This window comes from Taeniopygia guttata, chromosome 1A (genome assembly GCF_048771995.1).
Source record: "Taeniopygia guttata chromosome 1A, bTaeGut7.mat, whole genome shotgun sequence".
Lineage (NCBI taxonomy): Eukaryota > Metazoa > Chordata > Aves > Passeriformes > Estrildidae > Taeniopygia > Taeniopygia guttata.
In genome coordinates, this window is record NC_133025.1 from 56109381 (window position 1) to 56131383 (window position 22003).

The 22003-nt window shown below is 37.2% G+C and overlaps 1 long non-coding RNA gene across 1 annotated transcript; it reads left to right on the forward strand.

Annotated features, from left to right (window-relative positions):
• Positions 1–5375: 5375 nt before the first annotated feature.
• Positions 5376–8094, forward strand: LOC140682290 (uncharacterized). Its single transcript, XR_012053812.1, has 2 exons — positions 5376–5599; positions 7545–8094. It is a non-coding gene; the product is annotated as an uncharacterized lncRNA (long non-coding RNA).
• The last annotated feature ends 13909 nt before the right edge of the window (positions 8095–22003 follow it).

Here is a 22003-nt window from a genome sequence, read left to right on the forward strand (position 1 = left end):
ACACAAAACCCACAGAGAACATTGTTAGGTGGTCAGGGACCTGAACTTTGACTTTGCTGTGAATGATTGTGGTGAAACAAAGAACCTGGAATGTCAGAATAACTAATCATCTGGAGATTTCCCAGAAGATACCTAAATGCTGGAGATTTAAAAGTTCATCACAGCAAGGTGATCTTTGTGGAAGAAAAATTGCTCACACTGAGACAATCTGCAGGAGCCAAAGGATAGTTCTTACCTTCTGCAGTGTCTGCAAGCAAGAGCAGCCAAACTTTTCTAACAGCCAGGAAGGCACATTAACCATATTAACCTCTGAAGTGCAGCCCAGCAAGCAAGGATCAGGGTCTTGATTGGCTTTGAGAACGTCCTACAGGGATCCAAAGAAATTCTCTGGCTGGTTTGTGACTTAGTTGCTATATTTTCAGTCAAATCTGAGTGACACAGAGGGTCAGGATCATCATCTTGGAAAGCTGGTTACCAATCTAACCCGTACGGGAACAGCAGCCCTTTGCAGACTTTGCTTTATGTGTTGACGCATAAAACTTTTTCCCTGACAGTTCCAAGTCAAAGAAAGAAAGAAAGGCATCTTTAGGCTGCCATTTACTCTTGTGGGATTTCTTTTCCTGAGAACCACAGGCAGCTGCATAGTGTTTTATCAGCTGGGTGCCACACTTTTCAGAAGAGTTCACATCGGCCTGCTACTGTTTTTTATCTACAGTGATATATAGGTGATGTCCCAATATTCAGATAATATACAATAGGTTAAATGTGGGTAGAAGTATAGGCTACATAATATTACTAAAACAGTTAAATTTTCAATTTAGAAATTAGTATTTTCAAAATTATATTTAAGTTTATTGTTGGGTTCTTGACCTTCAGAGTCTACCTGCTTCACTAGATCTGTTCAGTACCATGCTCTATTTTGGTTGGACTGAGATTTTTTTAACTTTTTAGCTCCTTTGTTCACAGAGGACTTTAATTTCATGGGTTTTTTTTTCATTTGAAGCAATGATATTGTCAGTGTGTAGTGGTCTTTTTTATGTGCTGGGCAGTTCAGCACTTTTAAAATATTTTTGATAAAGGCTGTTTTCATTTTGTTTTGTTTCTGCATCAGTTACCCACTCATCTTACCTTCAAGAAGATCCACAGGTCTTTGTAGCTTTCTGTGGTTCATGAGGATGCAGCACTGAATTTTATGTTTGCTATACTTTCTTAGAACTTCATTTTGAGTCTTTATAAATTTGAAATTATTTCTTTGACCCAAGAATTTGGACAACTGCATCTTCTATGATTAGGATTTAGAGACATTTGAACAAAGGAGAGGACTAAGGAAGCAATCACTTCATTAATAATGAACTTGATCACAGTGAGGACTATTCCATTAAGGAACTCCATAGAGATGAGAATCATAGAGTAGCCAACAATGAAAAACTTGGAGCATGTCCTGATCAGGACATGCTGGTCCTTGCACCTCTTTCCACTATAAGTGGTTATAAATTATTAATTGTGGGGTTTTTTTAGATTTCCTGAATCCCTTTTGAACAGTTAAGGCCACAAAGGAGTTAAGGTTCAGTCAGTTTGATTCAATGCGCACCTTCTCACTAAGATCATGTAAGTGTAAAGGTTTAACTCTTGTCTCTTAGGAAATCACTGTTTTCTCCCTTTCTGTTATGAATATGGAAGTGTTCATATGCACCTGCACTACCGTGCTGAATAGCACAGCTTCAGAGACAACAACTGTTTCGACTGAAGGAGCTGTCAGCATTTCCCTTTTCATTCCTGACTTCTCCATTACAAGCTCAGAAACACCACAGTGAATTTCTAAACAGAAGGATCGAAGCACAGCATTCAGGAATTCAGTGGCAGATTTGTTTGGCATAACCAAGGAGTGAGACCATTCTGGAGGGTGAATGCTCTGAAAACTGTTCAGCTGGACCTTTGATTTGTGTTTCGTGTGTGGATCTTTGCTTGTGTGCTGCTTTGCTAGTCCAGTGGAAAGCAGTTTTAAATATCAATGATAGAATCTAAATTAAGTCTGTAGTTTGGCTAGATTCCTCTAGGTACTCTGCTATAAACCAAGTCTTTGTAATCCTGTGGTGAGCATTTGGGTACTCAGGGTGTGATTCACCAGGTTCAGCAGATAGCATGCAATCTGAGAAATAACTGGCACTTTAGAGGGAAAGACAGAAAAACTTCACTCTTCCAATCTTCTTGCCTTTTATACACTGAATGCCATTTTAGAAATGTAAGCGCTTCTCAGAATTTAAGCAGACAGAAGTTTAAGTAAGGTGAACTTGTTCAACTTTCCCCTAAAATCTTAGCAACACTTTATACTGCTAGAAGCACAAAGAAGGGCCTTATTATTCTCTTGACAGGTAATTTTCATGCAGAGAAATAGAAATTATGAGTTTGAACTAATAATGGTTATCTTGTTACTCCTTTGGAGAATTTTCCTCCTATAAAATAGGCTAAGAATTCAGCCTTCTCTATACACAGATTGTCGTGATCTGGAGAGGTCGAGGTCATGAGTGGAGAATCAGGTCCCATTCATACTGCAACCCACCTCCACTTCTTTATTTATTTGATGTCTTTTGTGGTGGCTGCAGTAATGCTATTCCTAAAGGCCACTACAAAGACAGAGAGGGAAAAATGGGAGTGGTGTGCCTTTCTACTACACAGAAAAGATGAGGGAATCTCTAAAGCACTTATCTCCCTAAAATGCTTAGGAAATTCTTTCCATTTGCTCGAGTAAGTGGAGCTGCAGCTCCTTCCTGAGGATGTGGGTGCTCCAGGAGTTTACATCAGGCTAAGCTGACTGTTCTTTCCTTAGCTTCATCAGTGGGCTGGGACATTGCACCAATCTACATCTCCTCATGGCGACCCTATGTGCTTTTATTGCCTTAAAAAACCCAAAATATTTAGATGCTATTTATATCATGGCTGATCCGCAGGGACTGTTCTTTGAGAAAAGGACATTTAAGATCAGTGTTTGGGCTGCAGATACATCTGATTTATCATTTGTGTTTTCACATTTACACTAATTTTTCACAAGCTTCTTCATTTGCAAATGTCAGACTGTCATGCAGGAATGATATTTATATTAGGATTTTATCAAATATAAAGAAAATATTAATTCTCTAATGCTGTTATTTGGACTGTGCTTTTCAATTCATCATGCTTCAAGTAGAAGCAATGTGTTACACTTAGCTTCAATATAAAATTAGCCATTATTTAAATTCCTTAAAACATGTACTTCTGTAAAATTACTCAGAGTGAGTATGTAATTTCTGAACAGGCATGCTAAATAAATTAAGCACTCAAGGAATATTTTAAAACTCTTAAGAGCTTTCCTGAAAATGCTGTTGGGGAAAACATTTTTTGCGAAATTCTTTCATCTTATAGTTACACTTTGGACATCATGGAAATAAAATTCCAGTTGCATAATTAGGGAAAGACAAGGATTAAAAAGAAATTACAGACAGATATGCTAGCAAATGAGGCAAAGGAACCCTTTAGAGCTGTTGAAGATCTGACCTTGGCATTGACTACATTCACTATAAATGCTGACTTACTTTATCTGGAAAACTGAATCTGAGAGCAAACAGAATATAAACTGCTGCACTCAGTCCTAGAGATTATCTAAAGGCATATATTACCTTCCCTAACATTTGTGAGAAATTGGAATGCTGTGTTTACTGCTTACAATGAATATGTAGGGAAAGCAGCTATCCTTGATTTTTAGAATAGTTTAAATACTTCTGTGCTTTCAAAAACTGTAACAATTTAATTGACTCAAAAAAAGAAATGCTCCTAAAATTGCCATAATTTTAGATGTTCTGCTCTTTCTATGACTGTGCACATGCACAAGTTCCAGAGCATTACCAGCAGGCTGGGCTACAAAATACCACAAAGTGTGCTCCTCCAAGCAGTCGTTTTTCCTACTGTCTTGCCATCATTTTTCTGGAGGTGATGCAGGCTCATTAAAGCACCGAGAATGAAACAAGTAAATAAATAAGTAAAAGTGCAATAGAGCAATACTCCTTTGACAGCAACGCTACAGGTACAGTGCCAAAACCCAAATGGAATCAATCATTAATTACAAGTTTTGCTAGACTTAATGGAATCTGAAAACAATCTAAAGTGTGCAGGGCATGGTAAGCGATGAATGTCAGGATAATGGGAAAAATTTAGCTTTCAGACATATCTACTGCACATTAACTCTGATTTGTCTTTAGATCAAACAAAGAGGACAATTTCAGGGCCTACAGAACATGCCCAACTCACATAAATCAATATACTGCCTATTGAGCTATTGGAGCATTGCTGATATAGATAAAGGGCAGATCTATTCCTGTATTATCTGTTCATCCTTAAGAGCAAAGTTTGGCCAAGAAAGAGCTGAAGTTAGAACTTTGTAAAAACACACAAAGTACATATAAATTGGTTGAACAGGACATGAGGCCATAATCATTCAAAGTGTTCACAGACCAGAAAGCTGTTCTGAAGGAAGATCTTGCAGACTGTATTGATGTACATTTCATTTCTGGGTAGAGATAAATATCACTGTATTTATCTCACAAAGCCATAAATTATTTTTATTTCTGGCTGTATTCAAGAAAATTCAGCTGTCATTTTTCTAGTACAAATCCATTTGAAATGTTAATGGGAAGACTTGCTTTAATTAATGGCCTTTTGATTCAAAAGGTGAGGCAAGATAAGGATACATACAAATTACTAATTGCTGCAATGCAGAATGGTGTTGTAAACAGTATTTTTAAAGGCAGAACCAGAGACTCACAGATCCATTTTTAGTCTGACATCTTCATCATGATTTGTAACAACTTCAAATACACTTCCTTTTAACCCATAATTGAATTCTTCTCCCTCAGAAATTGCTATGACACTCCTACTTAAATTAATTAGAGAATGGAATCAGTATTGTAAAATCATAGAATTACAGAATGGTTTGAGCTGATAGAGACATTTAAAGGCCACCAAATCCAGCCCCTGCAATGAGCGAGGACATCTTCAACTGGATTAGATTGCTCAGAGCCCTGTCCAACCTGACCCTGTATATTAAGGACTTATTTATTAAGATCCTCACCCTCTTACATATGCTGGTGCAGGAATGCTCACCCACTTGTGGGATTTTACATTTCTAGGGAAAATAATGCCTTTGCAGCACTTTATGTTCTCAGGAGAGAAAAAATGAGACTGGGAGAGAAAGAGTAGCAGTTTAATCTTTTACAATTAAGTCCTTGGTGTAATCACTTGGGGAAATATTAGTTTAAGCCAGGAGTGTTGAGGGGGTGTGTTATGCAAGAATCCTCATGTGTTATTCTCCCATTTCTTAAAAGCTTGACTGAAAAAATTAAAATCTTTGTTACCTCATCCCTTGTGAATGACAGAGAGATGCTATCAGGCATATCTTCTACCCTCATATAAGTGGAACGAGTAGAGATAAACCTTGATGTGATTTACCAATTATTCAATCAGAATTGCAGAGATTAAAATACATTTCCACCTGAGCTGGGTTTGAGTAAAGAAGGAATTCTGTATAGTGGCCTACGGAATGGTATACTTGGAGGTCTGAAACACACAGGTATCTTTGAATATGTATTAATTCATTCATTATTTGCCAATTTTGTGTACTGATTTCTGTTTATTTAATCTGGACAGCTCCATAATTCTACATAGAAACCAATTTTCCAAAAGAATATGAAGCTTGGGATGTTAGCCAGGTTCTATATCACTGTGGAATTAATTTTGATGAAGCTTGTGAATGCAATTTTTAATTTTAGAAAAAAGACCCTTTAAAAGTCACTTCAAATGAATGCTATTGCCTAAAAAGAAACTGTTCCTCACTTGCTCCTTAATGGAGGACAATATTGTTTAAATCCTCCATAATTAATTAAAGGCTTGAGTGCCTGTGCTATCTGTTTAAGAAAGAATAATGATGCCAATTTCTTTCTGTAGAGCTTCTTAAAATTTGCTCTTTAGCAATTTATTCTTTAGGAAAAAACAATAAGTTTATTTATTAGTAATTAAACAGAAATTTTAAGAATTTAGAATATTGTGACAGAGAACTGCTGCTTCTAACTTGTTTTTCTCAAGGTAAAGGCGTTTGTATTATCATTGGTTTAATCTCCCTTTGTCAGGGAAAGAAAATGTGTTTTCTAAATTTATAGCTGCTTAAGCTGACGATTTCAATCTTTGTGTTCAGTGGTTCTCAGCTGCAGTTACAGGGAGATGCTGAGAGGGAAACTAATAAATATTTGAATGCTGTTCTTATTTTCCTCATGGTCTAATCTTAAGAACCAGAGAGTGAGTCTGGGTAATGGCAACTAACAGGGTCCCTATTAATGCCAGACTGCCTACCAGCCTGCTCTGGCTTGCCAGAGACTGGTTTGCAGAGGTTGGATGGAGGAAGAGAGACCCAAAGTCATGAATATGAATTGCAGAATTTTCCCAGATGGTGTATGGAATGCTGCTGCATTATTTTTTTAATCCCCTCTTTTCCTTATAAAAATGGCACCACTTGATATTTAAATTCTACATTTTAGGTCATTAAGAATGTTGCTTAAGACTCATTACTTTATAATCCTCAAAACTTGGTATTTTCTTCAGTTTCACTGAACGGGATATGAATGATGTGCTGAACGTCAGGAATAATGAGTTCTTTATGCTGTGTCCTTATTGCATTCTTATGGGCTAGAGGAGCTGTTTCCCACCTGCTTTGAACTATGGCATTATGAGAACAAATTAATTTCTCCACAAATGAGAGAAAATTTTCCATGTTAGTGTGAAAAATTTGTTTAAATACCCAGTGTTCAGGTGGAACACAAATTCCTGACTGGTAAAAATAGGTCTAGACTGGTTTATACAGAAACAAAAAGCTATAAATGTGAAAATTTGAAACAGCAGAAGAGAAGGAAGACTGATAGGGATTTCTTACTTCAGGTTTTTGTAAAAGGAAACAAAAGATAAAGGGAGATTCAAAACATTTGCAAGCTACAGGGGGAAAGAAAGTTTTAACAAGAGAGTGAACTTTTATTTTACAGTAATTGACCAAATTCTAGCATAAATTAGAAAGAATGGTTTAGTGTCTTTCTTGTTCATTCTGATGAGGGATCTGCTGTTGAAAAGACAGACTATTGGGTTAGACAGACCTCAGAACTACCCTGAGGATAAGTCTTACATTGTTAAGAATGTTCTTGAAATAAACAGATCATGATGGAGGAAAAAATATTTTAAAAAGAAAAAGAAATTTTTAAAAAGACAAAAAACCATGGAAAGAAATCAGATATGGGAAAAGCTGTCTCTTTTGCACCGAATTCTTTTTATGTCAGTCTGAGAAAGTGATAACTTTAACTTCATACAAAAGTTGCAAAGCCCCAAAGGAATCTGAACCTGATGGACAATTTGATCCTTGAAGTCACTTCCTAAAAAACACATTAATAAATACAGATAGAGACCATCAGGAAAACAGAACAATCTTCTGGCTTTAATAGCTTCCTTTCCAGAATTTCTTTGTTGGTGTCTTACAGCTCTCCATGGTATCTGAGTCCTGAGGCTCTTATTGAGGAAGAAGTCTAACCCAATCTCTTGTCATATTAGCCTTAGAACAAAGGCAAACTTAAATTTCATATGTATCTGTTTTAACAGCATTTATCTGTCTTGAGGACAAGAAACAGGCCTGGGTAGCTGTGCATGTTCTGATCACTAAAGATCTTTCTGAAAGGAAACAAGAAGGGAAGGATTGGTTTGTGATTAAAGTTTGAGTGCAGGACAGTGGGTCTTGAATCTCTCCATGGTTCTGTAACTTTTCCATCATAGATTTAGGAAAACCATTATGTTTTCTGAGATGTCTGTACCTCAAAAGACATATGCACCCATACACAAATGGCTCCGGGGTGGAAATTATTTACATCTATCTGTTCTTTTATCCATCCATAAAGAGTTTGAGTTAGGGTCTGTCCCTTTCAACTATCTACCCAGCACCTAGCAAAACAGCCTCTGGGATTGCTCAGCTCTCCTGTTCAAACATAGAAATAGTGTAAATACCAAATATTAAAAAAAAAAAAAGCAAAAAACAAAGCAGGTTAAGGAGAAAAAGAAGAGAATAGTGGTAATAATTAATTTCCTGACCTGAATTCATTTCCTGACCTTAAACAGAAATAATGCAAATGGGAAGATGAAAGAGTAAAAGGGAATCTCAAATTTTATTGTTTTATTGTTCCATAAGGGTGAAAACACCAGTCAGTTTTCACAGTATTTCATCCAACTCTCAGCTGTTCAGGGCAAAGCCTCTTCTTAGGGACCTTTGCTGGATTTTGCCATATGTTTGGCTGGATGGAAATTTCCATCTATTGAAGATGTAGTTTATTTTCTTTGCTCATTTATCCAACTAAAACCAAAACAAGGGAAAGCATTGCCTTGGTTGTTATATCTTTTTCCTGCTCATTTTGATAGAAAGAATAAGTAATTAAATGAGCCACGTGTGGGTATGTGGGCAATTTGTTTTCATGTAGGACACAGCAAAAAGCCAATAACTACCTCCCCACCAGCTGATGCAGGTACAGCTACAAAACTCTCCTGAGGCTGGTAAGGTTCTGTACAGCCTTGGCCTGTCTTAGTCCTGGGCCACTGCCTCAGTGAACAGCATGGACTCATCTGCTCCTTGTTTTCTGTAGCTCTCCTACCGTCAGTTTAGCTCTGCTAAACCCAGAACTCTATCCTTGAAACAAGGTCAGAGTATTTTATAAACATTGCAAGGCAAAACACTGAAAAATACACAAAGAGAAGGGAGCAGTATGATAGTAAGATATACCCAAATTACTGATGAAAATGTTTATATGTGCAGATGAAAAATCGATGCATATTTTAGATATACATACATGCATGTAGGTTTTGTATTCAAATAAGACAAGAACTGGAGAGGTTATCACAATTTCAGCATTATTTGGAAGCTGCTAATTTATTAAGAATTTAGATAGCTGGTGTTCTACACCTGATGTTGTTTCCAGAAGGAATAAATTTAAATTTTTAATCTATAAATCCCCTAGCTCTTTAAAGCAGGCTTCACACTGGTGTCAAAAATCTGCAGTCTGCTGTTGGGACTGATAGAACCAGTTACTGATTCAGATTGAAGGGGCAGGCCATGTCAGGAAGTCTGTTATCACAGCTTTAACATATATCCAGGGCCTGTTTTTGCAGGGTTCTGTTGATGTGACTGAAATATTTTGGCACATGGAGGGAGTTAAGAAAAAGGGGAGTTGCAGGTGCTAAAATGTGATGGATTCTGCGCTCTGCTTGCATGGCCCTTTTCTCTGGAAAGAATACACTTATCCCCAGACACATTTTATCCAGGTTCTGCAATAATAAAGTGTGAGTAATGCTGGATTAAACTGGGTTAACAACAAAAAGTGAAACAACTTTAGCAAAGTTGAGCACACAAGAATCTTCTGACTCTCCAGTATTCAGCAGCTGTTTATTTGAAATCATTTGGTGCCCAGGATTGTTTCCATTAAATAACTTTCCATTAAATAACAACATATACCAGATAGGAGATTTAATAACAAACTTAATTTCAAGGGTTAGATCTTTATCTTCACTTCAGAGTAGCTGACCAGCACTTCTTACTTTCGTTTCAGTTCTTTATAGAATACACTGTGATGGATCATATAAAATCTATTTGATCAAATCCATAGTAGCAGAGCAGAGCAGTGATTGGATGATTATTAAAATGGCATGGAACACTATGATATGGCTGCTAGTGGATGTATCAGCCAAGAGCATAGAAAAGTAAAAATATCATGGTGCATAAATATCTATCTGGGGGAAAAATCCCAGCAACAGGAATCTTTTTAATCTATCAGACACACTTATCATATTCATGAAAAAATGCAAATACTGTCTTTTTAAAATTACTACTAATAGAAGGGGAAATTAATCATCAGAGTAATTTGTCCAGGGGGTGTTTTAGCTTCTCTGTCACTTGGAGTTTTAGAGTGAAGATTAAAATGTCATCCTGAAAGATTTGTTCTAATCAACCGGAGGCTATTGGACTTGATGCCACAGTTACTAGAAAAACATCTCTGGCTGTAATGAACAGGGAATTTGGCTAGAAAACCCTATATCTTCCTTTTGACATTGCCACACGTGGCTTTATCTGATGCCTTGTGAAGGCTGACCTAGAACAGAGACTAGACAGAATTAAAGAATAAAGCAGGTGTTCATTAGGAGGCCTCAATGGATACACCTTGGGCAGCACAAGAGCCCAGAAAGGGCTACACCTAAGATGAACCCAAAATGGTCACAAAAAAATGGACAATTGGTCATAGGGTCTCTCACTTTTATAAGTTCTGGTCCATTTTCATATTGGAGTTGTCCAATTACAGCTGCAGGTTATGAAGTTCCATCCTTCTTGTTTTTCTCTTTTCCATCCACCATTGTTTATGTTCTTGGACCTGAAATTTGGATCATTTGTCCTTGATCCCCAGCTAGAGAAGGAATTGTTTTGTCTCCCCGCCCAGTGAAGAGAGCTTACTATTCCCTAATATGAAGCTCAGAACTATGCACTAAAGCAGTGCAGAATCTGAAAAATATTAAAGGTAAAACCTGAGGTATCAATGTTATAGGTCAGGGTCAACTTCTGAGGACCCAAGAGAGGCTTGAAAAGAGTAAAAGCTATGAATGAGGGTCCCTCTGAAATAAGGACTGGACAATGTGCTGGACAACCTGTTCTAGGACACTCTGAGTGATGGGATTGGACTAGACAATTTTTGGAGGTCTCTTCCCATCTCAGTTGTTTAGTGGTTCTTTAGCACAACACATTTTCTTCTAAGCTCACATAACCTTTATCCTTTGGGACCAGCATACCTCTGCCCATCCTCAAAAGAAGTAGAACTGGGGATGCTGTAGAGGTATCCACAGATTTTTCACAGATGCTCACTGTTTTCCAAACTGCATTTTGAGAGCCGTGGTAGTAACCTGTGGTGCCTGTCAGGAAAAAAACCGCTTCAGTCTGTCTGGGTACTTCTGCCCCTTATGCATTGTTCGGTGCTTATTAATTACTAAAGAATTGAACTTTGCTGGCTTGACAAGTGCACAGACACAGGATTAAGCCTGCTAGTAAACAGTTGAGAAGATGACAAGGTAAAAATAGATGTTCCATCCAGCCCTGAGAGGCATTTAATAAAGATTAATCTGTTCAGCAGATACTGCTTTGGCAGTCTGTGGGTCACAGCACAGAGAGCTGGGTGGGTCACAGGAGCAGTGGGAGCTGTGGAGAAGCTCTCACCAAGCACTCACTCAGGCTGCTGTGTGGTGCTGTGCGTGCCCTTGGGAGAGGAGGCTGCTGCAGTGCCCGGTGACTGTCAGCCACAGACAGCAACATGTGGTCTGGCTTGGAGTTTGAATGTTTTGGAACGCCCTGAGGCCAAAATGTGGAGGTCCTTATGCCCAAATGGTTCCCCAGAACAGCTGGCTGCCTTGCAGGGGTGAGATTCTCAGCAAGCAGCTGGAAGCAGGTTATTTTCCCATGGCAGCTATCTAGAGAGTTCCAATGGAATTTAATTTAATTCTGCAGTGTTTTACTGAGGTCAGTCTCCAATGATATATTGGTTTCAAAGCCTTCCCTTTTCAGCTTCGTCTCTCAGGCAGCAATTCTTCTCAATCTCCTAGGCTCCTTAAATAAAATATATCTTCTCTATAATTCTTCCCTGCTCCCCATAAAGAGGTAGGAACAGGCATATGCCTGACGCAATGCTTTTTATGCCACAACTATTGTTACCAAGCAACCATCCCATGCAGCTTTGGCAAAGCACAAACTTCTTCAGTCACTAACCCTTCAAACACCTGAACCAAGATGTGCCAGCAGAAAACATTAGAGAACTACGTGAAGCAATGCAGTAGCAAATGATTTGTCTGAATCAACAAATGATTAAGGGTAATTACAGGTCTGTGGTAATCATGGACATTTTTTAAAATGTTGCCACAAATGACTATGCTTACATGTATGTGAAGAATAATAATAGGTACTTGTGAGAGAAGGAAACCTCAATGCTATAAATTTTTATTATGGAAGGTTCAGCGTATTCTATATTAAATTGAAAAGACATTCACAAATTCCACCCCAAACTAGAATAAAAGCAGAGATGAGACACTTGACAGTTGCCAACCAAATGTTCTCCCATCAAGCACTACAGGTAGTAATTTGTGTTAGCACAAAGAGAGTGTAAAATTTATCTAACCTCACTGTGGCATTGCTGAAAGATCTTCCATTTCACAGCCATTAGAATAAAATTTCTGTGCTTTGCTCAGCTGCCAGATTTGTGGCTGTGAAGCTTTTTAGAGTCTATGGAAGTGCGTAAGTAAAGGTGGAGGATCAACAGGCTCAAGTTTTCATGACTCAGTGGGCTGCAGCCACCTGAGAGCTGCTGGGGACTGGTTGTGGGGTGTATTTATTTTTGCCCGGTGGATTAAAGGAGCAGAAAACAAAGTAAATGGAGACACATGTCTCAATCCATGGGTATAGATACAATCGCACTCCAGCTGGAGGACATGAGCATTGCCCAGAAGTTCAAAAATGGGTTCCCATTAACTGAAAAGAGTAAATTTCCATAAAATCAGCCTTCCCTTTGCTTCTCTGCTGGTCAAAGGAGTTGGCTTTCTACAGGAGCACAGCTTGGTTCCTCACAAGAAAAGGTCTTACAGTCCATCAAATCTCCTCTTAGTTCATAAACAGAAACAGGAGTTAGAGACCTTTGAAAATGAGAACATAACTTTGTGTGGTACATTCATCTGGCTAAAAAAGAGAGCTGGTGGAACCCGGCAGGTAGATGATGAAATTAATGGTACTCAAGGTCAGGTATTTGCTCAACGTTGGAATCTGCTTTGAAAATGTAAATGTTATGAAGTTCATCTGTAAATTATAGTGGGCAGAATCTTGCATATACAGAGGCCAAGTTTGTCCTTTTCCATGCAAATAAATATCCAAGAGCTAAGAACAGCAGTGCCTGAGGTGGCGTTCGACAGCCGTGTGATTGAATAGGTTTGACACATCCAGTCCCTCACATGCTATTGATGCAGCATTCCAAAGTGTTTGAAGACTTCAGAGCACATTGAAAAAGTCACAGGACTGATGCTGGCCAAATCATCAACTCAAAGTCACAAGTTTCTCTTACTCTTTGATTTATTGGAGCTGATTCCAGGTAAAAAGTTCCTAAGAAATAATAGCAACCAAAATGCACCAGTACTCACAAAGAAAGACATTTGAGATACCATTATAAATTTTACTCTTTGTGTTTTGTGCGGAAGAGGAATAATTAAGCAGTTCATTCTATTTTGAACTTTCATGCAAAATTTGAATGGCCTCTCAGCAAATGCAAAAGGGCAGGAAGAAAACTGTCTATGTTATTTTCTTCAGCATTTTTGTGGTTTGAGGGCTGTCTCCTGTCATCACAGATCATGTCTGAATGTGTGATTTACACTTGGCTTGTGGACACTGGCTCTTTGAGACGTTGTCATACCATTTTTATTTTTTGTAACAAAAATCTGCAATTAAATCAATGGAACTGTACAAATATCCATGGCTAAAATAAGTGTTCTGTTTTTTCAGGATCCTACAAAAACAGGTTCATATAATACTAAAGGTTTCATGAATCTTTCTGTGCTGTTTTCGAGCTATACATGACATATGTGTTCCCATTTTTTATTTAAAATCTTGCAAATTTATGAGCCTCTTTTGCTGGTTATATGCCAGGGTTTGTTGTTGCCAAGACAAAAAAAAAAAATGACAGAATTGTCTAATCCTTTTCTATTTCCTTCCAGAACAAAAGAGATAATTACAGTCTGGCTTCTTCACATACTGTGGCTATTGATTTTTTTTTTGAATTCTTTTTTGAATATATTATATTAAATATGATTTTCCATGCTGAAATACTTCCTTCTAAGTGCTCTTCCTGTGGCATGAAAATGAATACTAAATGTTATTTAAAGGTGGACCACTGACAAGTTTAGTGTTTCTTGGAAGAATGATGACTTAGGGTAGCACTGATGCTAATCTGGACACTGTGCTGTTCCTGATCCTTATTGCAAACTAAAAACGCATCCAATAAAGTGTTCTACTTCCGAGTTGAAATATTTCCAAAGTCAAGTCTTTTTTTTTTCTTCTTTTTTTCTCTGTGTCTGTCTATCCTAGAAATACATATCATGCATGCTTATCTTTACTTTTTTTTCATGTCATTATTGTAGCTAATTTCTACTGATCTGATATTGAAATATTGTAATTATGAAATATATGCAGTTATTAATTGCATTTAGTTGTGGTATGTAAAGTAAAATTCTCAGACCAAATAAAAATTCTTCTGAAAATTAAGGGAAATATTAGAATATCATGTTCCAATCTCCTGAAAAATATACATGGAGATAATTTTTAATTTATGAGTTTAGTTTTTACCTCCATTAATTTATCTTTTCATGTCATAGGGTGAATACGCATGAAGATTACATTTGAAAAATCTGAATTAACCTCTTTCCTGTCAACTAACATCAAAGGCAAAAAAAAAAAAAAAAAGGAAAAGGAGGTAAGTCTGCTCAGTAGGTGAAGAAATTTCACAAGTGGCTAGAGTAATTTTTCCTGAGTTTAGTATACAAAAAGTGTAAATACTTTTGTAGCATTCAGAGATCCAAATCAAATCAGGTCTTTCCTATACTGTTGCATAAACACATGCACATTACTAATCAGAAGCTCCTTTAAAATAGAAAACAAATTTCCACTTCCATATTTTGAGAAAGATATTTTTAAAAATTTTTTTCACAATTTTTATTTAAAAAAAGCACAGTAACATGACATAGGGTTAAAGGTATTATTCAGAGTAATAAGAATTTGGTTATTTTTGGACATTCTCTCTAGTTCAAGTTGGGTAAGCAAGTCCAACTACAGTGTGGCAGCTTTTCCCACTTAGGACACCACTTATATCAATTCCAAATTTTCCTTTGGAATTGTGTATTTAATACTCCTTCTCCTGGAAAGTAAATGCAAAACCCAAATGGATCACTGTGGAATGCCAGTGTCCACTCAGCACTGTTTTGTTACAACATCTCAGTTCATGTTGTGGATAATGGAAAAGTAATCTGATATTTCACTTTCTGTTTCATTTTGGGATACAAGCTTTCCAGCTTGTCAAGTACAATAAAGATATGACATGTGCAATAACCTTTTCTTTCATTGTGAATCAAAATGTGTTATCATAAAATAAGCTGGCAGAGTTCCATCAACCAGAACACTTTAACAAGTTGCCTGCTGTAATTAAAAAGTAAGTGGAGGAGGAAAAGAATGTCACTTTGAAAGAAGGAACAGGCAGGGTCTCATGACACATTTCTTTCTTTTTATCATTTCAAGCCACAATAAAGCAGCTAATAAATTAATTATTTATCTAGTTTGCATTTCAGAGATTTTATAAATTAATTTTTTGTGCTTTCTTTAACAATACATGGCTCTATATATGGCTCTGTCGCATTAAAATGGGGTTAATTCTGCTGGTATTAATCAGCTGTCCAGAAAAGCAACACAAATGCCTAGAGAACTCCACCTCCAGAGAGTCCATGCACTGCAGAACTTCCATCTTCCAGCAAAAGTCAGATTTAGATAAAATGCATGTCTCTCACTTTAAACAACAAGGATACTTACTTAATATATTTTTTAAGCATGCATTTCCCTACTGTCTTGTTTCACCAGAGGAGATTTTATCAACATTTGATATATTACCTGCTTATGCCCAATTCTGGTTAAATTATAAGGATAATAATACTGATGTTAGTATTACTAATGTTTTTGGGGCTTCTTAACCTGCATACAGGGTAGGAAAACCTCCTCTCTTTGCCTGTGAGCTAACCTGGAGGTGGGAATTCTTGTCATGAAGATTATCCTCCCTCAGTCCTCTGAGTCTTGACTTTCTACATTATATCAAACCACTAGTCATGGAAATCCTGTAGCCTGGCTCTTCTCTTTATTAATTCAACTTCTTTCTCACTCTGTCTCTTGCAATGCTCCTCTTGATCTCTTTGTTTTCTTTCTATTGCCAGTCTTTAGGTACTTTACAGTACACAGGAATATTGCTGAAGAGTAATAATAGAGACAGAAGAGCCCTGCATTTCTGCAAGCTATATTTATCTTTCTAAAATATTTCATTTCCATTCTTGCAAATGGAATTTATGAGAATTTTTAGGCTTTAAACTGACCATGATGTTTGTTTGCTTTTCAAAATATACCTTTGAAAATAATGATTGTTGTTGAGAAAATAAAATTACCTTGATGTGTAAGTTATAAAATGGGGTAAAAAAAAAAAAAAATCAACCTGTGCTCTGCTGTATTCCCTAAGAGAAAAAAGATGTAACTTCATGGATTCTTAAAATACCCATAATATTACATGAAGTTTTAATGATAGCAACTTGCAAGACACATCCAGATGGATTTTGCAACAGACTCTTCATCCTTTGTGTAATTATCAAGCAAAATATTTCATATGGAAGCATGTGGCTGTATAATTACAGGAGCACCTTGAGCACTCTGATTCATGGTGTCTCAGAGAAGTATGGTTCAATGGGTAGGACATTACATTGGTTATTGTGAGAAACAAGTAATTTTCTCAGCTTTGATTGCAGTGAATTTTCGGCACTTAATGTTTGAATTATTGATTTATAAAATTGGTTTGATAGTGCCTGTCTCCACTCACATATCTGTGATACAGCACTTCTAGATATGGTACCTTTAAATACAGAGGAGGACAACAGATCTTTTGGAAAAATGAAGACTTTTAAGAAGGAGGATGATTCTGAAACAGAATGCTCTTTTTAGTTTTCTGGCTCAACAGCTGTGCAGTACTTAAATAGAATTATTCTTCCATCTGAAAGTACTCCCAGCTGTTGCAGTCTTGGGTTTTTCAACATTTACTGCTCCTTAAATAAGGTGAATGTGGCAATTCTCCTGGGTCTGCCACATATTCTTGTCTAGTCAGGGACATGACCAGACTAACTGGATGTGTAAGAGTGATTGCTCATACACAACATAGTAAAAATGACAATGGCAAAGTGGTTGCAGGAAGGCTATAAACTAGAAAAAAAAAAAAATAGAGATCTGAGAATGTGGAGAGTACTGCTAGAAATATTTATAAAGAGAGTGCAAGCATGGGTGGTTTAAAATATATGGAAATCATGTTGCCTTAATATTTTATTATCTGGCTTGAAGGAGGAATATGGTTTCATTGATGAAACCATGATTTTTTCCTGCCTGTTACAGAAATACAATTTGTTTTGCTAGAATTAATTTAAATTGTACATTAAAGTCAGGGCCATCACTTAGCAATTACCTCCACAAACAGGTAGTTGCTGATTGTCAGCTGTAATATTAGCTATAAATTTACTTCTGTAGAAATGTGTCTCTGCAGCCCTATGTACCACACTTTAAGCTACTAAAATGCTTAGGTCAATCCTCTGCCCTGCTGTCCTTTTTAGGAATGGATTGCTTTTTTTGTCTCTGTTCAGGGCAGAGGGACACAACTTATCCACTGGGGCCTCAACATGGGAGAGAACAACTGTGCACAAATTGTACGTTCACTATAACAAGAAAATTTCTCCTAAAAATAATCTCTGAAGCTCATCAGGGCAGGAAGAGAAGTGGCTTGGTTAGCATCAGTCTGTACCTCATTGCCTGAAACTCCAGATAAATTTATTTGCCAGTTGAGATTTTTCAGTTAAGTGAGTGCTTGGAAGTAATAATGGAAAATAAAATCTGATTTACAATCTGATAAATAAAATCTGATCTACAATCCTTCCCATGAAAAGTATCACTGCCTGTTTAGAAAACAATATTCAATTCCTTTAATGGCAAAAGCACCGCACAATCTTCTGTAGCCTTGGTGCAAGTATTGTGTTTGACCTAAGGAGAAGGCATGCAGGGACAGCAGAAGGGTTTTCTGAGCAATCCAGGTGAAGATTTAAGGAGAAGGATAAAGCAGCAGATACCTCAGACCACTCAGGCCCAGACATCTCAGCTCAGGTGGCTGTTCAATACCAGTTACATGATCCACATCTCACACCCACAGAATGAAAAACACCAGCTCATTTCCAGTAGGGCCTCAAACAGTCAAGAGCAAATATTAAATATTTCCTAGGCAGAGTGGATCCAGAATTAGGGAGCTGATGACAGTTTTGCTGCCTGCTGGGAGGAAAAGCAGCAGGATTTGTGGGTGCAGGGATGCAGGGATGCAGGGATGCAGGGATGCAGGGATGCAGCCAGCACAGCGTTGAGCAGCACTGCTGGTGAGCCCTTCCTTTGAGTACCACGTGTGCAGGGCTCTCACTGTTCTCTTACCCTTCACAGCTCCCCAGAGATGAATCCTCCCTGGGCTTCTGGCAAGGAAAAGCAGGCAGCTAAAACAGACAGAAGGATTGCATAATAAAATATGCAATGCTGGAGGTATCTTGGAAAGATATAAAGGACTTCGATTTTTTTTTTTTTCTGGGAAGATGGAAGAAACAGAAGTTCAATATAACCAATACTTTAGTGTAAATTACTTAGCAATTGTTTTAGTTTCACTCAGCTCAACACATTAGTTATTTTACTCCCCTTCTTTTTGGGTGTCTCAGCTATTTTTGCTATGGTTTTTTTTTGCCATGTCTGGTACAACTGGAAAAAAGATAAAACTTATCACAAAGAAGGTATTTTTAAAAGAAAAAAGCAACACATTAAATAAGTATAATTTTGGAAACAGACAATTTAATGAAAAGCAGGATGCTTTTCAGTTTATATTTACACTGTAAAACGCTTGTGCACATAATTTTTTAGAAGATATGGACACATAAACGGTAAATTTATGGCTTTGTAATTTAAAATTTGCCATTTTCAATTACTTACATGCTTTTCCCATGAAGTAAAACAGAAAAATGTAATTAACCATGAAGAAAAAAAATGTATCTATGAATTTTGCTTTTCTTTTAAACAAATAAACTTCTACTAATATTTCATGCAATAAAATGAAACCTATCAGGATACATACAGGAAATACTTCTGTCTGATGTGTTGGTATCCTTCAAAATATTATGCTCCTTCTTTTTCAGAACTTTTCTGATGTTCAAGTTCACTATTTGAGGGTGAAGAAACAGCGGCCAAAAGAAAAGAGAGGAAGGACTACGGAGTCCCATTAAAGATTAGATATTAGTAGAAATAGTGACAGAAATGCCTCACTGGAGCTTAACTAAATCATGTCTTAGCCAGAAAAAGAGTTCCTAGACAACACTTAATGGTCTAGATAATGGAATGTGTTTTGTATTAGTAAAATATAACAGACTTTATGGAAAATTTTCTATATCTATAAAAGGAATACAAGGATTATATATCTCTTTAAGGGTTATAAAATCAGGAGCACAGTGAAAAGTGTTTAAGCACTTATTTTCCTGCAGAGAAGTAAATTTGAGTTGATAGACTCTTCTCATAGCTTTCTTATAGCTGTAATAAATTCTTATATGGTTGATTTGGATTGTGGACACCTGTAAGGATGCCAACAACCAAATTATGAAAATGGAAATAAGTATGAGAATATCTACATCTAGTTTTGAGGATACAAGCAAAAAAAAAATTATATTACAATAAAAACAATTATATTAGAATTTAAAAAAAATTGGTTTTTTTCAAACAGCAAGTAATATATCAATATGCAGGGAGGTTTCCATAAAATCTACAAAATGCAAATACCTCTTAGTTGATGATGGAGAAGCAATGATCTCCCTACTCCACGCTGTGGTGGACATGAGCTGAGTCTACCTGTTTAAACTGAAGATTGAACATGTTGAGTGAGCATTTCAGGAAGAAAACAAAAACCATGGAAATGGTCAACCTAAAGATAATTCCCTGTTATGTGTGCAGTGTGTGTTATGTGTGCAGCAAGCAGACAGGCCTCTGAACTTCCTCTGGAGGAACTGCTAAATCAGGGGATGATTCAATGAAATTTAATTCATTTGTGTGTATTCCCTAGAGCAATTAGAAGTGTTATAATTGAGAATAGTATTAAATCACTAAAAGGTTCTAGCCAGAAATGGATTTATTTAGGTCCCAAATAAAAAATTTACATCAGAAAAAAAAAAAGAGAGAGAGATGGAGTTTCCCAAACTGAACCTGTCCTACACCTCCCAGCAGGAAGAACAAACTGGGCCAGGAAAGCTCTGACAGTGAACACAACCTACACACCCAGCTCTGAAAGGCAGAGAATTCAGAAGTTTCTGAATTTCAGAGAGTAATGGAGGAAAAAAATGAGTGGGTTAATGATGGCTGCTCTTTGTAAAGATATCAGTGGAGTCTCCCCAGAACACTGGGGAAGCAGGGGGAAACAGAGCTCATACAGAAAGAGAAGTATTCATTGCTTGGGGAGCCTGGAGGAAGAGGGTATAACATTATTTCATGAGCATACATCCCGTAATACGCAGCTGAGAACAGGCTCTATATCACAGTTCAAGGATTGGAACCATAAATTAAGATTTTGGCAGCAGACAGGTGCTGTGGTCTAACCCAGCTGGTAACTAAACCCCACACAGGCACTCACTCACTCCCCTCCAGTGGGAAGGGGAGAGCACAAGATGAGTAAAAGTGGAAAAATTAATGGGTTGAGGTAGAGACAATTGAATAAATAAAGCAACTTGTACTGTTCTGCAATTCTCCAATGAATTATAAGGATAGTGCAGTTCTGTACCTGCAGAATCTTTTCCTGATGATCCTCCTGTGACAGCAAAGGAAGACTGGAGAAACAAGGAAAAGTTTTATTACATGCAAGATACTTGACTCACCTTTGAGGCAAAAAAACCCCAAAACACACAAAGATGCTTTAATAACATAGAAAACTCAAGCTAACTCTCAGAGTGACCATTTTCTGCAGGAATTCAAGTAATAATAATAACAAAACAATTGTTAGGAAGGCAGCTGTCAGGATTTTATGGGTAGCATTGAGATGCAGTAATGAAAGCATGGAAAACCAAAAGTTATTTCTTTGGACCAGCTGACCACAAAATGGAAATATTGGACATGACTTATGAAGGAAGGATGCCTAAAGCAGCATCTGGCATCCATACCAATGTGCTGCAAGGCTCTAGAAGCAGCAGGAATCTGGCTATGCAGGGAAGAAGTGAAAAATAATAAGGGAGAGCATCAAACAGCCACTAAGTTGTGACTGAGATCTAGTCCCCATAGCCAGAAGTGGTGCATGTATTAGCAACCTCTGCTATGAAAACATCTAAAGCCTGGTGAGCCATACATGCTGCACAACTCAGGATAACTCTGGAGACCTTCTGTCTATCACCCAAAGAATTCTGAGCTGGGAGAAAATTTGGGAAAAATATTGACAGAAGCTCTGGTCAAAACTGAAACAAGACATTGTAATGGAAATATCCCATTTCTGCATAAATTTGTTCTGCAAAGAGTGCCAGTATGATTGCTTTTAAAATGCCAGCTGTAGACTAGATTTAATTACTAAGATCTGGGTAACCAAGAGTTCTGGAGCATGAATAAGTAGGAATTAAAATCTCCAAATACTGAAAAATGATGATATACATTCAATACAATTCCTGCATAAACCAGGCAGTGCTGGCATGCCTTGCAAAGGAAGAATAGAGGAAATAACTGTTAAATCACAGTATTAGTTGTAATCTATTGAGCAAAGATTAAAGTCAAAGGTACTGGAGAGTTGTGTTGCTCAGTTGCAATCAGATAAAGATTTACAGAGGTCACAAGATGAGGCTTCTCTGGCACATAACAGGGGTTTTGTTTGCTTGAGGAAGAAGAAAAGGAGCTATCAGAAAATGATTGACAAGCCAAAGCACTTCTTCTGGGAACTGTTTTTATAGTTACATTAAAGAATAAGAAAACATAAAAACTAAAAAATTGGCACAAATAACACCAGCCAAAGAGAAATTTCCAGCTTATGTTAAAGCTGCACCTTTATTGAAGTTTTTTTAT